Raw genomic sequence first — 15,544 nt, 5'->3', positions numbered from 1 at the left:
CCCATATGTACAAAAATATTTATAGCAGCCCTTTTTGTAGTGGCAAAGAATTGGAAATCAAGGGGATGCCCATCAATTGGGGAATGGCTGAACAAGTTGCAGTATATGAAGGTAATGGAATACTATTGTGCTATAAGAAATGGGGATGATACGGACTTCATCATAACCTGGAAAAACCTACACGATATGATGCTGAGTGAGAGGAGCAGAACCAGGAGAACATTATACACAACTACAGATATATGGATTCTGTGATGACTAACCCTGATAGACTTTGCTCTTCTCAGCCATACAAGGTACAAAGACAACTCCAAAGGACTCATGACGGAGAATACTATCTACATCCAGAGAAAGAACTATGGAGTCTGAATGCAGATTGAGGCACACCTTATGCTAGCCTTTTTTTCCCTTTGTTTTTTTTTCTCTTTTGTTTTTGTTTTGGGGGGCTTTTTTGGTTCTGTTTCTTCTTTCTCATGATTCATTCCATTGGTCATAATTCTTTACAACTTGACTAGTGTGTAAATAAGTTCAATGCAAAGGTATATGTAGAAGATATATCGGATTCCATGCCATCTTGGGGAGGGGTGGGTGGGGAAAGAAAATCTGGAACTCAAAATTATGTAGAACTGAGTGTTGTAAACTAAAAATAAAAAATCTTTAAAAAATGGACTATACAGTTTCTCATTTCCTTTCCTACTCTTACATTCCGTTTTAGGTTTCAAAGTGACACATCAAGGTGCAAGTGACTACCAGATCATTTCTTGGAGCAGGTTTTGATAAGAATCAGGGGAATCAGCTTGACAGCATGAGACATTTGAAGGGGCCAGAAAAGCTATGGAGAAAAAGTAGGATGGAAAGAAGATTCAAGAAATGCTTTGAAGACAAATTTTAATTCATTCTCCTTTTCTTAGGCTCAGTCCCACACAATACTTTTAGGTGTCTAGAAGGGAGGGGGTGGGTGGAGAAAGAGATTCTTCTGGTACATATCATTCCCACATAAACCCTTTCCTCTTCCCTTTTGTGACAGTGTCACATCACCTCCACTTTTTTGTAAATACCATCCTGGAAGGAGCAATGAAAATGTCTTTGATCTTCAAAATGATTAGCAAGATAAAAAGAATCTCTCCACCTTACCTCTCTTGTGCTTTCTTCTCCTACAATAGCCATCCCTTGGGGTCTCATTGTTGCTGAATTCTATCAGTATTTTTGCTTCCTACTTTCCCCAGGAATTTGTGTTGGCCCTCTGCTCTTTAACATTTTTATCAATGACTTCCATAAATGGACTGCTTCTCAAATTTGCAGACAACACACAGCTGGGAAGGATAGCTACTGCACTGGATAACACAGCCAGAATCCAAAAGGTCTTGACAGTTTAGCAGCTGTGATGAATCCAATGAGATGAAATTTACTGGAGGTAAACATAAAGTTCTACACTTGGGTTCCAGTGGACTATGTGTTCAATATGCAATACCCAAGAAAGCTAATACAAACTTAGGCTATTGGTTTCTGGTTTCTCTCTCTTCTGGGCCATCCTTCATATGCATCCAAAATCATCTTTTAAAACATTTTGCAGAATAGTGCTGAGGAAAATTTTAAAACTATGCTAATTGAGTCCACTATAGATTTATGTAACATAGTCTCAACTGGGCTTTCATTGCAGCAAAACAATCTTTCTACACCTCCATGTGCGTTCCATTTTTAGATGTTTTATTGCTTTCTTTTTTAAGCGTGTTCGGAATATGCGGGTCACTGGCCGGAGACAAAACCATAGCAAAAGTACGCAGAGGCCAGGGCCGAGGCTGTACAACACGCCAGAGAGGGAACACGGGCACCGCCATAGTTTCCTTCCAGTGGCAGAGACGGTTGGCTCTCTTTCCCACTTACCACAGTAGATAATCTAAACTTTTTTCATCCCTCCTCAGAGCAATACTTCATTGAACCCTAAATTAACTAGGTAGCTTAAGGCCATCAAAAATTTCCCTTCCTCTGAGCAGAACACCCTCAAGTAAGGGAAGAGGAGAGGGGAGGGAGTTGAGTTGCCCAAATGGAACTAGCCAGCTAGGTCTCCATTCAGGCATCTTGGACTACTCACAGGTTGTAGTTTGTCTTTCATTCTCAAAGGTCACCATGACATCAGGGAGGTGATGACATGACTTGCAATTGACTTTGATTTAAGTGAGGGAGGGCTGGGCAAAATCACCAGCCTCACTTTCTCCTCCAGAGCTGAATGGGAAGGATAAATTGTGAAGACTTCACAGGGTAAAAATACAGGGGTTACACTCTTCTCATATTTCTAAAATAGGGAATATCTGAGGGAATAGGAGAAGCTTGGGATTTGGCCTTGTGGTGACTCTGGGAGGTCAGGGTCTGGAGCTGTGGGTATGCCCTCCCCCTCTCTCAGATGTTAGCACCAAACAGGGAGATAATGGACTATCTGTGAGCTGTTTGTTCTCTGCTCCAGGAAGGTCTTCCCCCTCGTTTCTTCCCCTAGACTTTGGGACCACACCCCGGCAGTTGAGTTCTGGATAGGAAAAACCTGAATGGACTGGATCAACCTTGGTCCCCTAGTCCTCTGTCTAGTTTTTCACAGCTAGATTGTGAACCCGCCTCCCAGCCAATGGTGAGAAAGGATAGAGGTGGGTGGAAATCTTTTCATTAAGAGTATAAATTAAGGCAGCATCCCCTTTTACTTTGCCTCCTCTGTTATGGAGGTGTGCCCAAATCTTGCAAAGTTTGCAAAATAAATTCACTTTGCTTCTCCTAAAGATGTCTTTCCTATTATTTGAAAATTTTATGCCATACAGATTGGAGGTTCCACCGAGATTTGTGTTCTCCACTTGGACAGGCGCTAAATTTGGGGGCTTGGCCAGCACACAGGGAAGATTTCTCCCACTCGCTGAGCACCTGAGAGCAGGTGTGGTCTCACTGGAGATTCACAAACACCAAGGAGGGGAACTTGGAGAAGCAAAGTGAAAGGGGGAGATTTGATTGAGTAAACTATGTGCTGAGTGGGAGTTTTCAGCCACGAAAGTTGTATGCATATGGCCCAAGGCAGGTCCTCAGTGTTTTACCTTGTCTGTGCGACCCAGGAGTGTCGACTAACAAATTTAAGAACACTGAGAAGATGCTTGGGTGGCTGTGTCAAGATTGCAACATCTTTGAAAAACCAATCCACCTGGCCCTGGAGTGGAATTTGTGGTGTTTCTAACCCAGAGATGAGGGCGACCTGTCTCATGTAAATTGGTTGCAAATCTCAGCACTTGGACCAAAGTAGAAAGGAATGGCCATAGAAAGAGCTCTTAAAACATTTGGCTCAGGTGGGGAAAAATGGGTTTCTCCTGGTGCTTTGAGGAAAGGCACTACCTGGGAGGGAAAGAGATTTGGGGAAAATTCTCTCTCTCCAGGAAGGGTAGGTTGATTTGCATTTCAACGCCTTTCACTGCTTCATGGAAAGGAGGCTTGTAACTGCAAGAGGAGAGGTAGAGCAGGAAATGTATTTTTTAATTTAATGGTGGAAATGGGTCTGAATTCAAATTCTAAATTGTTCATGTGAAATGTCTATCTAACTAATGTTTTGTCTGTGTTTCAAAGAAAAAGTTTTGTTCTATGTTCAGGTGAAAATTTTAACTCTAGGAGACTGAAATGGGCTTCTTTGATATGCAAATTATTAGATGAGGAATCGGAGCTGAAGTGGCCAGCCTTGAGAAAGAGGACTGGGAGCTCTGAATTAAGGTGCAGTTAGATTCTAAAGGAAAAATATTTGTTGGTCATTTTAACTTTTAAGTTTTAAGGTAAAAGAAAGTGGCTGGGAAAAGGAAAAGCTGGATGAGTATATAATTTATTGTATGCTTGAAATGTTTGAGGTAGTTTGGGTCAAGATTAGGGAAAGAAAGATTGAAATTGGAATGCAGAGGGTAATAGTTTCAGTAAAAGTTGGGAAAGAGAGAGAGATAGAAGCTAGAGATAAAGGGATTTGGGTGGGGGTTGTAGAATGGCTGCTTGAGACCACCTGGCTTGAAGTCCATGTGCTGCTCTTAGCTGCCACTTGCTCCTGGCCACCCCCTTCCCCCACCCTCCACATTGAAAGTCTGTGGAGAGCTGAAGCTAAAAGAAACTAGTAACCTTATTGGAAAATAGGGCTGATTAGTTAGTGATGAAAGGTTTTATTGAATCTGGGTATTGACTATGAGAAAGATTTTGATTTGTATAATCATTAAGCTTTGCCCGTGTAAGGTATGACTGAATTTTGTTTCCACAGAGATTATATAAAAATATGAAGTATTACTGTTGGGTAGTGGTAGGAAATTAAACTGCATTCCAAAGAGGTTGAGGACGCTGGCCACCTGAAACCAGCATACCTGAAAGGCAGGCTCCTTTGTTCTCAAAAGGGGATGCCAGGCCCAAAGTAGTTCACCTAGGGCTGAGATCTTTATTATGGATAATCCTGTGCTCTTCTTCAACTCATCTTTGTCAATTCTCCTCAGCAAGTGAAAGGGATTGCCCTCTCATGCCGAGGCAGACAAAGGGAGGGGAAACTAAAAATGTTTTAGCTTGGTCAGTTTGCTTAGAAGGGAAGTGGCCCACCTCTTTCAAATTCCTTAGACCTTTTGTTAATTCAAACCTTTTTGTAAAAACTCTGAACAATTAGAGTCAGGGATTGGAATGCATAAGATGAAGTTTGGAGAAAGCAGCGTGCCAAATTCAAATCTGGATGGTTCATAAAAGCAAATAATGATATGAAATAAAGTTTTCTTTTTTTCTAAATTCATTCATGGCCAGGCAAATATTCCTAATGCCTGGGCCAGGGGCAACAGTTGGCTAGGAGGAGCTGTACAGTGGTAAATAAATAAATAAAGTGTATTTAAGGTATTAATGTATTAATATATGTTATGCATATATATATATATATATATTAATGTATTAATATAGAAATACCAGAAGTAATAAGATCAACAATGCCTATATGTGAAAATCTGGAAATGCAATTGATGTCATCTGAAATTTATTGTTTCTGTATTTCTAAAATTATATCGTATTTCTAAGATTCTCTTAGATTGTGAAATTTGAGAAGAGCATTATGTGATTTTAATCCAATTTTGATATATATGAATTGGGTGCTTTTAAAGGATGCAATGAAAATTTGATAATTTTAAACTGTTTTAAAGAAGGGAAAATACTTTTGAAAAATGTTTTGTAAAATCTTTTGTATAATTTTCAGATCTGCTGAATTTCCATGTGTAAGCTAATTGGTTGTAGTTCAAACCTACTGTGAATTTTCCAAGTTTCTGGGTGAGAATCTTATACTTGGGGAATTAATGCTTATCCGGCAGCTTCTATAGAGGCCTTGGGGGAGGGTGGTTAAAGATGGATGATAAAATAGGGGAGACCAGGAATCTTATGATTCAAGATAAAGGGGAAGAGACTTTGGGCCACCTCCAGGTTAGAGAATAAACTAGGAGGGGGGGGCATTTTTAACCCTTAAGGCATTGTTTCCTCATGTGTTTTAAGTACCCCAAGAAAGGCCCATTCAGTGTCTTATTCTAGATTTTTAAGTAAGGAGTTTTGAAACCGAATTCTGTGCTTTCCTTACTCCTCCCTCCCCCTTAGTGGAGATAAGAAGAAAGAGTTTTACCTTTGCCCACCTGTCAGAAGGGAAGGAAGGGGGAGGAGCAGCAGTTACTGGGATTTGAGTTTTTACTGAAAGAAAGAGAACAGTAGGGGTCAGAAGCCTTGAAACCTGGCTTCTTAAAGTCAGCAGAACTGTTACAATTAGATTTGAGATGGGGTTTGGTTTGGTAGTTTTCATTAGTAAAGCTTGCCACCTGATGGAAAAGAACCCACCCTCAGGGGAAGATGATATGGCAGGTCTCTTTAATCAGAAATAAGCAGGTAGTGACAAAAGGGAAGGTACCTGCCAGAATCTGTTACCATTGTGCAAGAAGTTGGTTTTATGGGAGAAATGGAAAATTGGATAAATGCAAATATGTAAAATCTTGTTGTTTTTAATCAAATGACTGGTTACATTGGTACTCTTGTGGCCAAATGAAAGATAACATTGTTTCTAAATATTAATGGGAGTAATTTGGGAAAAGGGAAAAGAAGTTTCATGAGATAAGATACAAATGTAAGGTTGAATCATTATCCCATAAACTAAGATTGGGATTTAAAGTGATAGCTATGTGAGATAGAGTCCTAGATGTTTTAAAGTGATATAAGAGCAATTAGGTATTAATACAAATAGTGTAATTAATCACTGGAACTAAATCAGAGACATCTTCGGTTTAGGGAAAGAATTTCAATGTAAGTCTCTTTGAGAGATAAGCTGTAGAATATTTTTGTATTGATGGGAAAACTTAAGTGTGACTGTTCAAATATGAATTCATTCCATGGTCTAAAATGTAGAGATGAGGTTAATATTTGAACTTCTTGAGGAATATCTCATTCTTTCAGATCAGGCATAGTTAGAGGAGAACAGAAGAGCCTGGAAACCTCACAAGCTAGAAAGCAGCAGGAGGCTAGAATGTAAAGTGTATCCAACAAAATTGAAGTGTATCAAATTGATAAACTTTTGTATATGGAGTTACTAAGGAAGGAACTTGATTAGCTGTGATTAGTAAGACTTGCTGTTTAAGGCAAAAGGCACTAGGGACCATAACTAATTTTGTTTTGAATTTAAATTTGGGTATAGTTGTCTGCATTAAATCAGTATCTGAGAGAAATGCCACAAGATAAGCTACTCAGAGGAAATGTGATCCTGTATTGTTAACAGGTGGAGGTCTGTATTCAAGAACAGCCGAAGGGACAATCTTAGCCTGAATCCACGGTGGGATCCTCTTGGCTCAGTTCTTCCCCCTTGTGTTCTTTTGGAAAGGAATTATTTTCCCGCCTGACTATCCCTGAGTTTAGTTATGGAGACAGATATGGCAGAGAACCATAACTATATCTGAATTTAAACAAAGCCAAGGATGTTTTCTCCTGTCATATTTGGTACGTCACATGTCCCTGCTTTCTTTCCTTCTATAGCAAATTTCTGTGACCAGAGAAAGTAGTCAGTAAAAGATATGAGCTCTTTTGTGTTATCTTATTGGGCAGCCTGATATTATTTTTATCTTGAACTAGAACATGTGCAGAAACTTATGCAAACTGCTTAAGACTCATTCTAATATGTTTCCCTTTGTTTAAAGGGGATTCTAGAAGAGTAGTAGTGGTATGGAGACAATTATTAGGTCAAGGGCTTGTGAGAATATTATTTTGCTATTTGGTTAATATCAACCTTGTCTAGAGTTTTGCTACAATTAATAATGTTAAAAGAAGAATGGCTCATGGTTTATTCTGTAAATGCCATCAAAGAAACATGGCATGACAAAAGTTTATGATGTTGTATGTACTGTGTTAAGAATTGGTATTTAATGTGTTTATGTATGTACTGGAGTAGTGAAATATCATCCTCCTGGTGAGGAAATTAATAATGAATGGATGTAAAGTATAAGAAAGTGGGTTCTGATGTGAATTTCCTACAGAACAATTGCTCAAGTTTCCAATTATGAATTTGTAAAATGATCAGGGTTATAAGGATTAGAAATGGTAACTTAAAATTGTGCTAAGGTGACTTTTGTAGGAGAATGGACAGAAAGCCAGTTCCTATGAGAAGACAGGAGGAAGATGCTGGGATGCTGTCCTGAAGATGGCAGAGCAAATGCCAAGGACCAGAAGACTTCATTGATGCTCCCTGCCAGACAACTGTATGGGAGGAGATTTTTTTGAATCTTAAAGGGACAATTGCATCATCATTTTCCTTTGGGTCTCTGTATCTGTATTTACAAAGAGGACTGCCCCCTTTGATTTGCCAATGTGTCGGAGATTTTGAGGAATGGAAACCTTAGAAAAAGGTAATGGGGCCACAAGCATGATGGGAAGATAAGTTGATGGACAATTCATATCAGCAATGATGTGTGAAGTCTTCAAAATCGTAAGAAATCAGAGGGGGGACTGAATGGGAAGGATAAATTGTGAAGACTTCACAGGGTAAAAATACAGGAATTACACTCTTCTCATATTTCTGAAATAGGGAATGTCTGAGGGAGTAGGAGAGGCTTGGGATTCGGCCTTGTGGTGACTCTGGAAGGTCAGGGCCTGGAGCTGTGGGTGTGCTCTTCCCCCTTTCTCAGATGTTAGCACCAAACAGGGAGATAATGGCCTACCTGTGAGCTGTTTGTTCTCTGCTCCAGGAAGGTCTCCCCCCCACCTCCTCATTTCTTCTCCTAGAATTTCAGACCCTACCCCCAGACTGGATCAACCTTGGTCCCCTAGTCCTCTGTCTAGTTTTTCGCACCTAGATTGTGAACCCGCCTCCCAGCCAATGGTGAGAAAGGATAGAGGTGGGCAGAAATCTTTTCATTAAGAGTATAAATTAAGACAGCATCCCCTTTTACCTTGCCTCCTCCATTATGGAGGTGTGTCCAAATCTTGCAAGGTTTGTAAAATAAATTCACTTTACTTCTCTTAAAGATATCTCTCCTATTATTTGAAAATTCTGTCCCATACAGAGCCATCAGGATGACTGGAGATGGCCCAGGATGCAGTGGGAGACCTTGGCCCTTTTAAGCTAGTCTTTTCCAGTGCTCACTTTGAGTGAGGGGATGCCTATTCAGTGAAAAAGTTTACTGGCTAGACTTCTTTCTCAAAAATCAAGCCTTAAATCCAATTCACTCTGGATCCCAGGGACTGGACAGCAATAGATCCCTGTCCAAGCACCACTTAATAGTTATTTTTGAGCTCTCCAGGCTTGGAATGAATGTCAATAGTAACTGTTTCCCCTTTGGCCAGCAACCCCTTAGGGTCTTCCCCTCCCAGTTTGATTTTTTTTTATTAAAGTGGCCATCCCCTGATGGACTTCTTAAAGAGGCCTATTTGGGTTTACTGGCTAGATTTCTTTCCCAAAAACTAATCCTTAAACCCAATTCACTCTGGAGCTCATAGATTGGACAATACCCCTGCCCTCCTAGCACGGAGTGAATGTAAATACCAAATAGTAACTGTTTCTCTTTTGGCCAGGAACCCTGAGGGTTTTCCCCTCCCAGTTGGATTTTTTTTTTTTTTTTTGGAGTTTTGATTAAAGGGGCCATCCCTTGATTAACTTCTTACAGAAGCCTATTCACTGAATGGGTGTTACCTCACTCAAAGTGAGAACCTGAAGAGATCTTAGCCTAAAAGGGCCAGGGTCTCCCATTGCATCCTGGGTCATCTCCAGTCATCCTGATAGATATCTGGCTGCTGGACCCAGATGGCTCTGGAGGAGAAAGTGAGGCTGGTGACCTTGCACAGCCCTCCCCCACTCAAATCTAAGTCAAGTGCAAGTCATGTCATCATTTCCCTGATGTCATGGTCCTCTTCAAGAACAAAGGACAAACACAACAAACAACAACCTTCCATATAATCTGTTTTTATTTTTCATGTACATAATTTTACATGTTGTCTGCCTTATTAGAATTAGAACTTGTTGGAATTGTAATTTGTTGTTGTGGTTGTCATTTTCCCCCTCTCTTTGTATCCCAGCACTTAGCAGAGTGCCTGGTACATAGTAAGCACTTGCTTTTGTTTGATTTAATGATTGTAGTTCTTTGTACAACAAAGACTTCTATAATTTAGGGCCATTCTTTCCATCCTTGGCTTTCTTCAAGTATGTGCCCAACAACTGAGTCATTGGATTATGGACAGTTTGGTCCTTTTTCTTTCATAATTCTAAATTTACATTCTGAGTGTTCAGACCAATTCACGGTTACAATAAGGTGGATTAATGTACTTTTCTTCCCACATCCCTTTCCACAGTGACCTCTAATTTTTTGTATTTTTTGTTAGCTTTCCCGGTACGAGATAAAGTCTCAGAACTGACTTAATTTGCCTTTTACTGTTAGTAGTCTGTAGCTTTTTTAAGTGGTTATTTATTGTTTGTAATTCTTCACATCCTTTGACACTTTAGGAAAGGCTTTTGGTTTTATATGTGTGTCAATTCTTCAATAGATCTTGGATTTCAACATATCAATAATATTTAGTGCAAATATTTCCTCCACTTCATAGTTTTTCTTCTCATTCTATCTTCATTGATTTTATTCATCCAAGAGCTTTTGAACTTCATGTAATCAGTTTTTATTTGTTTTTAATGATTTCCTCTATCCCAGTTTTAGTTAAGTATTCTCCCTGTAGTCATCATTGTGAAAAGAGCCTCCCCTCATTCTCCACTAACTGCATTATGATATAGCCTTTTTAATTCAAGTCACATATCCATGTTGAACTCACTAGGAGATATAGTGTAAAAATGTTGGTCTAAAGCCAATTTCTGCCAAACTTTCCAGCTTTCCCAATAGGCTTTGTTGAGAAGGAAGTCCTTCCTCCACTGCTTTATTTTAGGGGTTTATCAAACAATGGGTTGCAGTTTTCAATTGTTGCATTTTCTTACTTATCTAGTATGTTCCACTGCTCTACTTTATAGATCTTTTGTTCTTTTAAATGAATTTTGTTAGCATTTTGTCTAATTCTACAAATTATCTCTTATGTAATTATGCAATTGGAGGCAGCTAGGTGGCTCAGTGGATAGAGTATTGAGTCTGGAGTCTGTAACAACAATGCTGCTTGCAGCTGCTGTGGAGGTGTAAGGCCAATAACACCAGCACACAGGAGGGCTGCTAGCACAAGTTCTTTGATCACTTTTCTAAGGAAAGCAACTTTAAGGGGTTAATAATCTCACCTTAATTAAACATACCTATATCATTCACTTAGTTCAGGGGAAAAAGTCAGCACCCTGAACTTCAGAGAAAACACAAACAGAAATTACAAGCAGAAATTATATAAACAGAGCAAACAACACAAATCAACAGACAGGGCTTCTGTCTATCCGTAGCAATACATACATAGTTACCAGAGAGAGAAACACCAACATCTGGGTTTTCAAAGCCAGGGGACTCCTTAACGGCTACCCAGAGTCTCATTTGGCCAAATCACACAGACACTCTTCCAATGAATAAGCCTCCCAAAGCAAAATGCTAACCTTAGCGTATATATACACTTCTTCAGGGTCAGCCCACAGAGGGCATCACAACCAAGTGACTCAAACTTGTGTGACTCAGGCTTTCTTGTAACTTAAGCAGGTCATCAAAGACTTGATTCAATCAAAGACTCAATCAAAGGTGCTTGATTGCCTTAGTGCTAAGAATCACTCCAAAAGAAAAAACAGCAAAAAGTCCCACTTTGCTTGCCGTTACAGTTTCTGGAATACCTGAGTTCAAATTTCACCTCAGATACTTACTAGCTATATATGATCATGGACAAGTCATTCAACTTCAGTTTCCTCAACCGTGAAATGGGGATAATAATGGCACCTACCTCCCAGAATTTTTGTGAGAATCAAATGACACAATATTTGTAAAGCTCTTGGCACAATACCCGGAACATGGTAGTTGTTATATAAATGTTAATTATTATTATTATTATTATAATTATTACATTTTATTAGCAGGCAGTTAGATGGCATAGCAGATAGAGTGCCGGGCTTGGAGTCAGGAAAACTCATCTTCCTGAGTTCAAATTTGGCCTCAGACACTTACTAGCTGTGTGACCCTGGGCAGGTCACTTAACCTTGTTCGCCTGAGCTGGAGAAGAAAATTGCAAACCACTCTAGTATCTTTGCCAAGAAACCCCAAATGGGGTCAGGAAGAGTCAGACATGACTGAAAAATGACTGTACAACAACAATTTGATTAGCATAGTACTAAATCTATACTGTACTACCAGCTCTTTTGAACATTAGTAAGGCCTAACCATGAGCAGTTAGATATTTCTACAATTATTTGTTTCCATTCATTTTATTAATATTTTATACTTATATAAATCTCCTGCATGTATTGGTAGGCTAATTCCAGAGTATTTTATGGATTTTGTAGGTATTTTGGATGGAATCTCTCATTGTCATTTCTCCTGGATAATTGTTAGTACTGTACAGTAATGCTGACGTTTGTGAATTTATTTTGTGCCCTGCTACCTTACTGAAATTACTAATTATCTCTATTAGGATTATAGATCTAGAGCTAGAAAGGACTTTAGAAGCCCTCAAGCCCAGTTTCCTTCATTTTACACATGAAAAAACTGAAGCATATAAAGCTAAATAACTTGCCCAAGGTCATGCAGCTAATAATTGTCCAAGTCATGATCTGAACCCAAGTCTGTCTGCCTCAGGGCTGAGTGTGCTATCTGCTAAGGCACACTGCTGATTCTCTGAGGTTTTCTAAGTACACCATCCCATCATCTGTAAATAGGAATAATTTTGCCTTCTCCTTGCTGACATTCATACTTTTATACATTTTATACATTTATTTATATATTTTATACATTTATATGACATTTATATATAAATTTATACAATTTATATATTATATATGTGATATATAATATATTATATATACATATGTATATTTAATTTCATTCTTTCATCTTAAAGCTAGGATTCCTGGAACTGAATCAATAATAACCAGGAGAGGGTCAACTTGGCATTGAAAGCCCTTCACAATTTGACTCCAAGTAGTCTTTTCAGGCTTAATTGTTATTATCCCCCTTCATTCACTCTGTGTTCTAGCCAGATTTGCTTACTTGCTGTTCCCCAGTAGTGGCAGTCATATTTTTGCATGAGCTGTGTATCCCACCCAGTGTATCCACTCTCTCCTCATTTCTACTATCCTTCAAGCCTCTGTACATAGGTCACCTCCTGCAAAAAGCTCTCCCGATCTGCCTAGTTAATGTTTTCTCTCTTTTCATACTATCGTGTGTATCTGTGCCTGTGTGCACATTGGAATCCCCTCCTTCCATAAGCACCCTTCCCTCTAGAGAATAGAAGTTCCTTAGGAAAGAGACTGTGTTTCTTCTTGTTCCTTTATCCCCAGAACCAGCTGCGGTGTCTTACACAGACTTGGTGCATTTGACAAATGTTAATAGATAAAATTGGATAAAGCTACCCTCAGCAGATTGGCCTTGTTTTTAAGGACACATATGTGCTCTCATTTTCTCTCTTCTTCAGTCTTGTTTTCTGTGATCTCAGAGAATAGGTAAGAGAATTGCTGAATTCCCTCATTTCCTCCCAAAAGCACACATTCGTATCCACACACATTCTACCACTACCACCAGGAAGTCTTCTATTGAGGGTTCTCAGAATCCATTTGTTTCTTTTCATTCATTATCAATGTTCCTAAAGTAGGGTCAATTTAGACAGTGCAAGGACATTGAGCTTAATTGACCCCTAAAGTTTCTAGAACATTCTGAAGCAAAACTCTTACCAAAAGGAAGTGAAGGACTTGCTAAAGTAGCTATAGAACAGCTTCATTAACCAGCTTCTCATCTGTGTCCAACTCAAATTTTAATTATTCAAAGCTAGAACATTTTCACTCAAGTCTGCCTACTATGTACCAGACACTGTGCTGGGTGCTTTTGTACAAATGTTATTTGTTCCTCCCAACAACCCTGTGAGGAAGGTGCTATTCTCCCCATTTTACACTTAAGGAAACTAAGACAAACAAAAGTTAAGTGACTCACCCAGGGTCACACAACTAGTAAGTGTCTGAGGCTGGATTTGAACAAAGGTCTTCCTGACACCAGGCTCAATACGCGCTAGCCACTGCACCACCTAGCTGCCTCTATAGGTGCTTAATAAATGCTTAATGTTGACTGACTGACAACAAATCCAGAACCTTCCTTAATTGATTTTTCTCCACTCTTAAGCTTCTAGGATTGGTTCAGCATGATCTGTTTAGTAAGAAAGTGACAAATGGAGATTACCCTAGCTAATTACAGCTCAGTCTTCAGACTGCTTTAGGCTTTAGTTGTCGGCTATTTATTTTCCCTGAGCTGGAATTCAGCATAGTTCACAGTGATGTGTGCCAGTAGCTAGCTGCTATAATTCACCCAGGCCTCTGGATATTCTCATATTGCACTCCCGCTGACAAATTTCTAGGCAGTCTAGGCTTTGGCTCAGCCAGTTTCTTGTAGCTACAGCAGCAAATGCAGAGGCAGCTGATTTCCAACCCTGAGATGTTATCCTGGATCATGGAAAACCCTGTTGGCCAAAGCATGATGTTCACTCCTGACCTGATGCACCACATACTTATGGCCAGCCCACAGATGTAGCAGCTGATGCAGAGGAATCAAGAGATCAATCAACCATATGCTTAATAACCCAGAGTTAATGAGGCAATCTATGGAACTGGCTCAAAAACCGGCCATGATGCAAGAGACGATACATAATCAGAACCGGTCCCTGAGCAACCTAGACAGCATCCCTGGGAAATACAATGCCGTGTAGCATGTACAGAGATATGCAGGAATTCATGCTCAGTACTGCGCGGTAATAGTTCAGCAGCAATCCATTCTCCTCATTGGAGGGGAATTCTGACAGCTCCTCCTCCCACTGTCTCTGGACTAAGAACCGGAAGTCCCTCCCTAAGTCTTGGAACCCCTCAGCCCCCATCTCCCAGGCCCCAGGGTTCACAGGGAGGGCACCAGAGGCTCAGGGACCAACCAGGTGCACCACAGTCTCCAAGACCTTTGGAATCAATGCATCTAGCCTCGGGTCAGGGATGATTAATAGTCCTCTCCAGCAAATATCAGAGAACCCTCAGCTAATGCAAAACATGATCTCTGCCCCACACATGCTAACTATGATGCAGACACTTGCCCAGAACTCCAGTTTTGCTGTTCAGATGATGGCAAGTGTCCTCTTGTTTGAAGGAAACCCCCAGCTGCAGGAACAACTCCAGTTTTAGCTCCCCATCTATCTATGCAGAACCCAGGCTCCCTGTCCATTCTCACCAACCCCATACAGACACTGCTACAGATCCAACAGGGGCTGCAGATGCTGCAGACCAAGGCCCCAGGACTGGTGGCCAGCCTTGGCAACTTGGGGATGCCCCGAATCCCACCTCCCACTGCAGGAAGTAGCAGCAACCTCCCAGATCCCATCACTTCCCCATCCATCCCAGCTAGTGCTTCTCCATCAGAGGGCATGACCAATGCCCAGCAGCAGCTGATGTAACAGATGATCCAACTTTTGGCTGGAGGAGGAAACTCCCTGGTGCAGACACCAGAGGTTTGATTTCAGCAACAGCAGGAAAAGCTGAGCCATAGGCTGCATCAATTGAGAGGCTAACCTGCAGACCCTGATTGCTGTGGGTGCAGATATTAATGCAGCCACTGAGAGACTGCTGGGTTCCCAACCCTTTTAATCCCCAAGTCCATTCCCCACTCTCAGCCTACCCCCGCCCCTGCCCATCTACACATGCGCACCTGCACACTGACCTCCCCTACATTGTTTGGTTCCTTTGACAGCTCCCCCACCTCTCCAAATCTATAACCTCTTCTCCTATGATTCCATCCCTGTCTCTCTAGTCTTCAAGTCCCTTCAAACAGCAGGGGTGGGGGCAGGTGGGGCATGGCAACCTAACCTCATTGCTGTGTCTTGAGTTTCTTTGTTCTAATTTTACATCTCTCCTCCACTCTGCCCCCACCTG

The 15,544-nt window shown here is 40.6% G+C and overlaps 1 pseudogene; it reads left to right on the top strand.

Annotated features, from left to right (window-relative positions):
- The first annotated feature begins 1,739 nt into the window (after window positions 1–1,739).
- LOC118842542 lies at window positions 1,740–15,259 on the top strand (annotated as a pseudogene).
- Window positions 15,260–15,544: the final 285 nt, after the last annotated feature.

Source organism: Trichosurus vulpecula, chromosome 3 (genome assembly GCF_011100635.1).
Source record: "Trichosurus vulpecula isolate mTriVul1 chromosome 3, mTriVul1.pri, whole genome shotgun sequence".
NCBI lineage: Eukaryota > Metazoa > Chordata > Mammalia > Diprotodontia > Phalangeridae > Trichosurus > Trichosurus vulpecula.
Note: the sequence above shows the minus strand (reverse complement) of the source record. Positions and strands in the feature narration are given on the sequence as shown.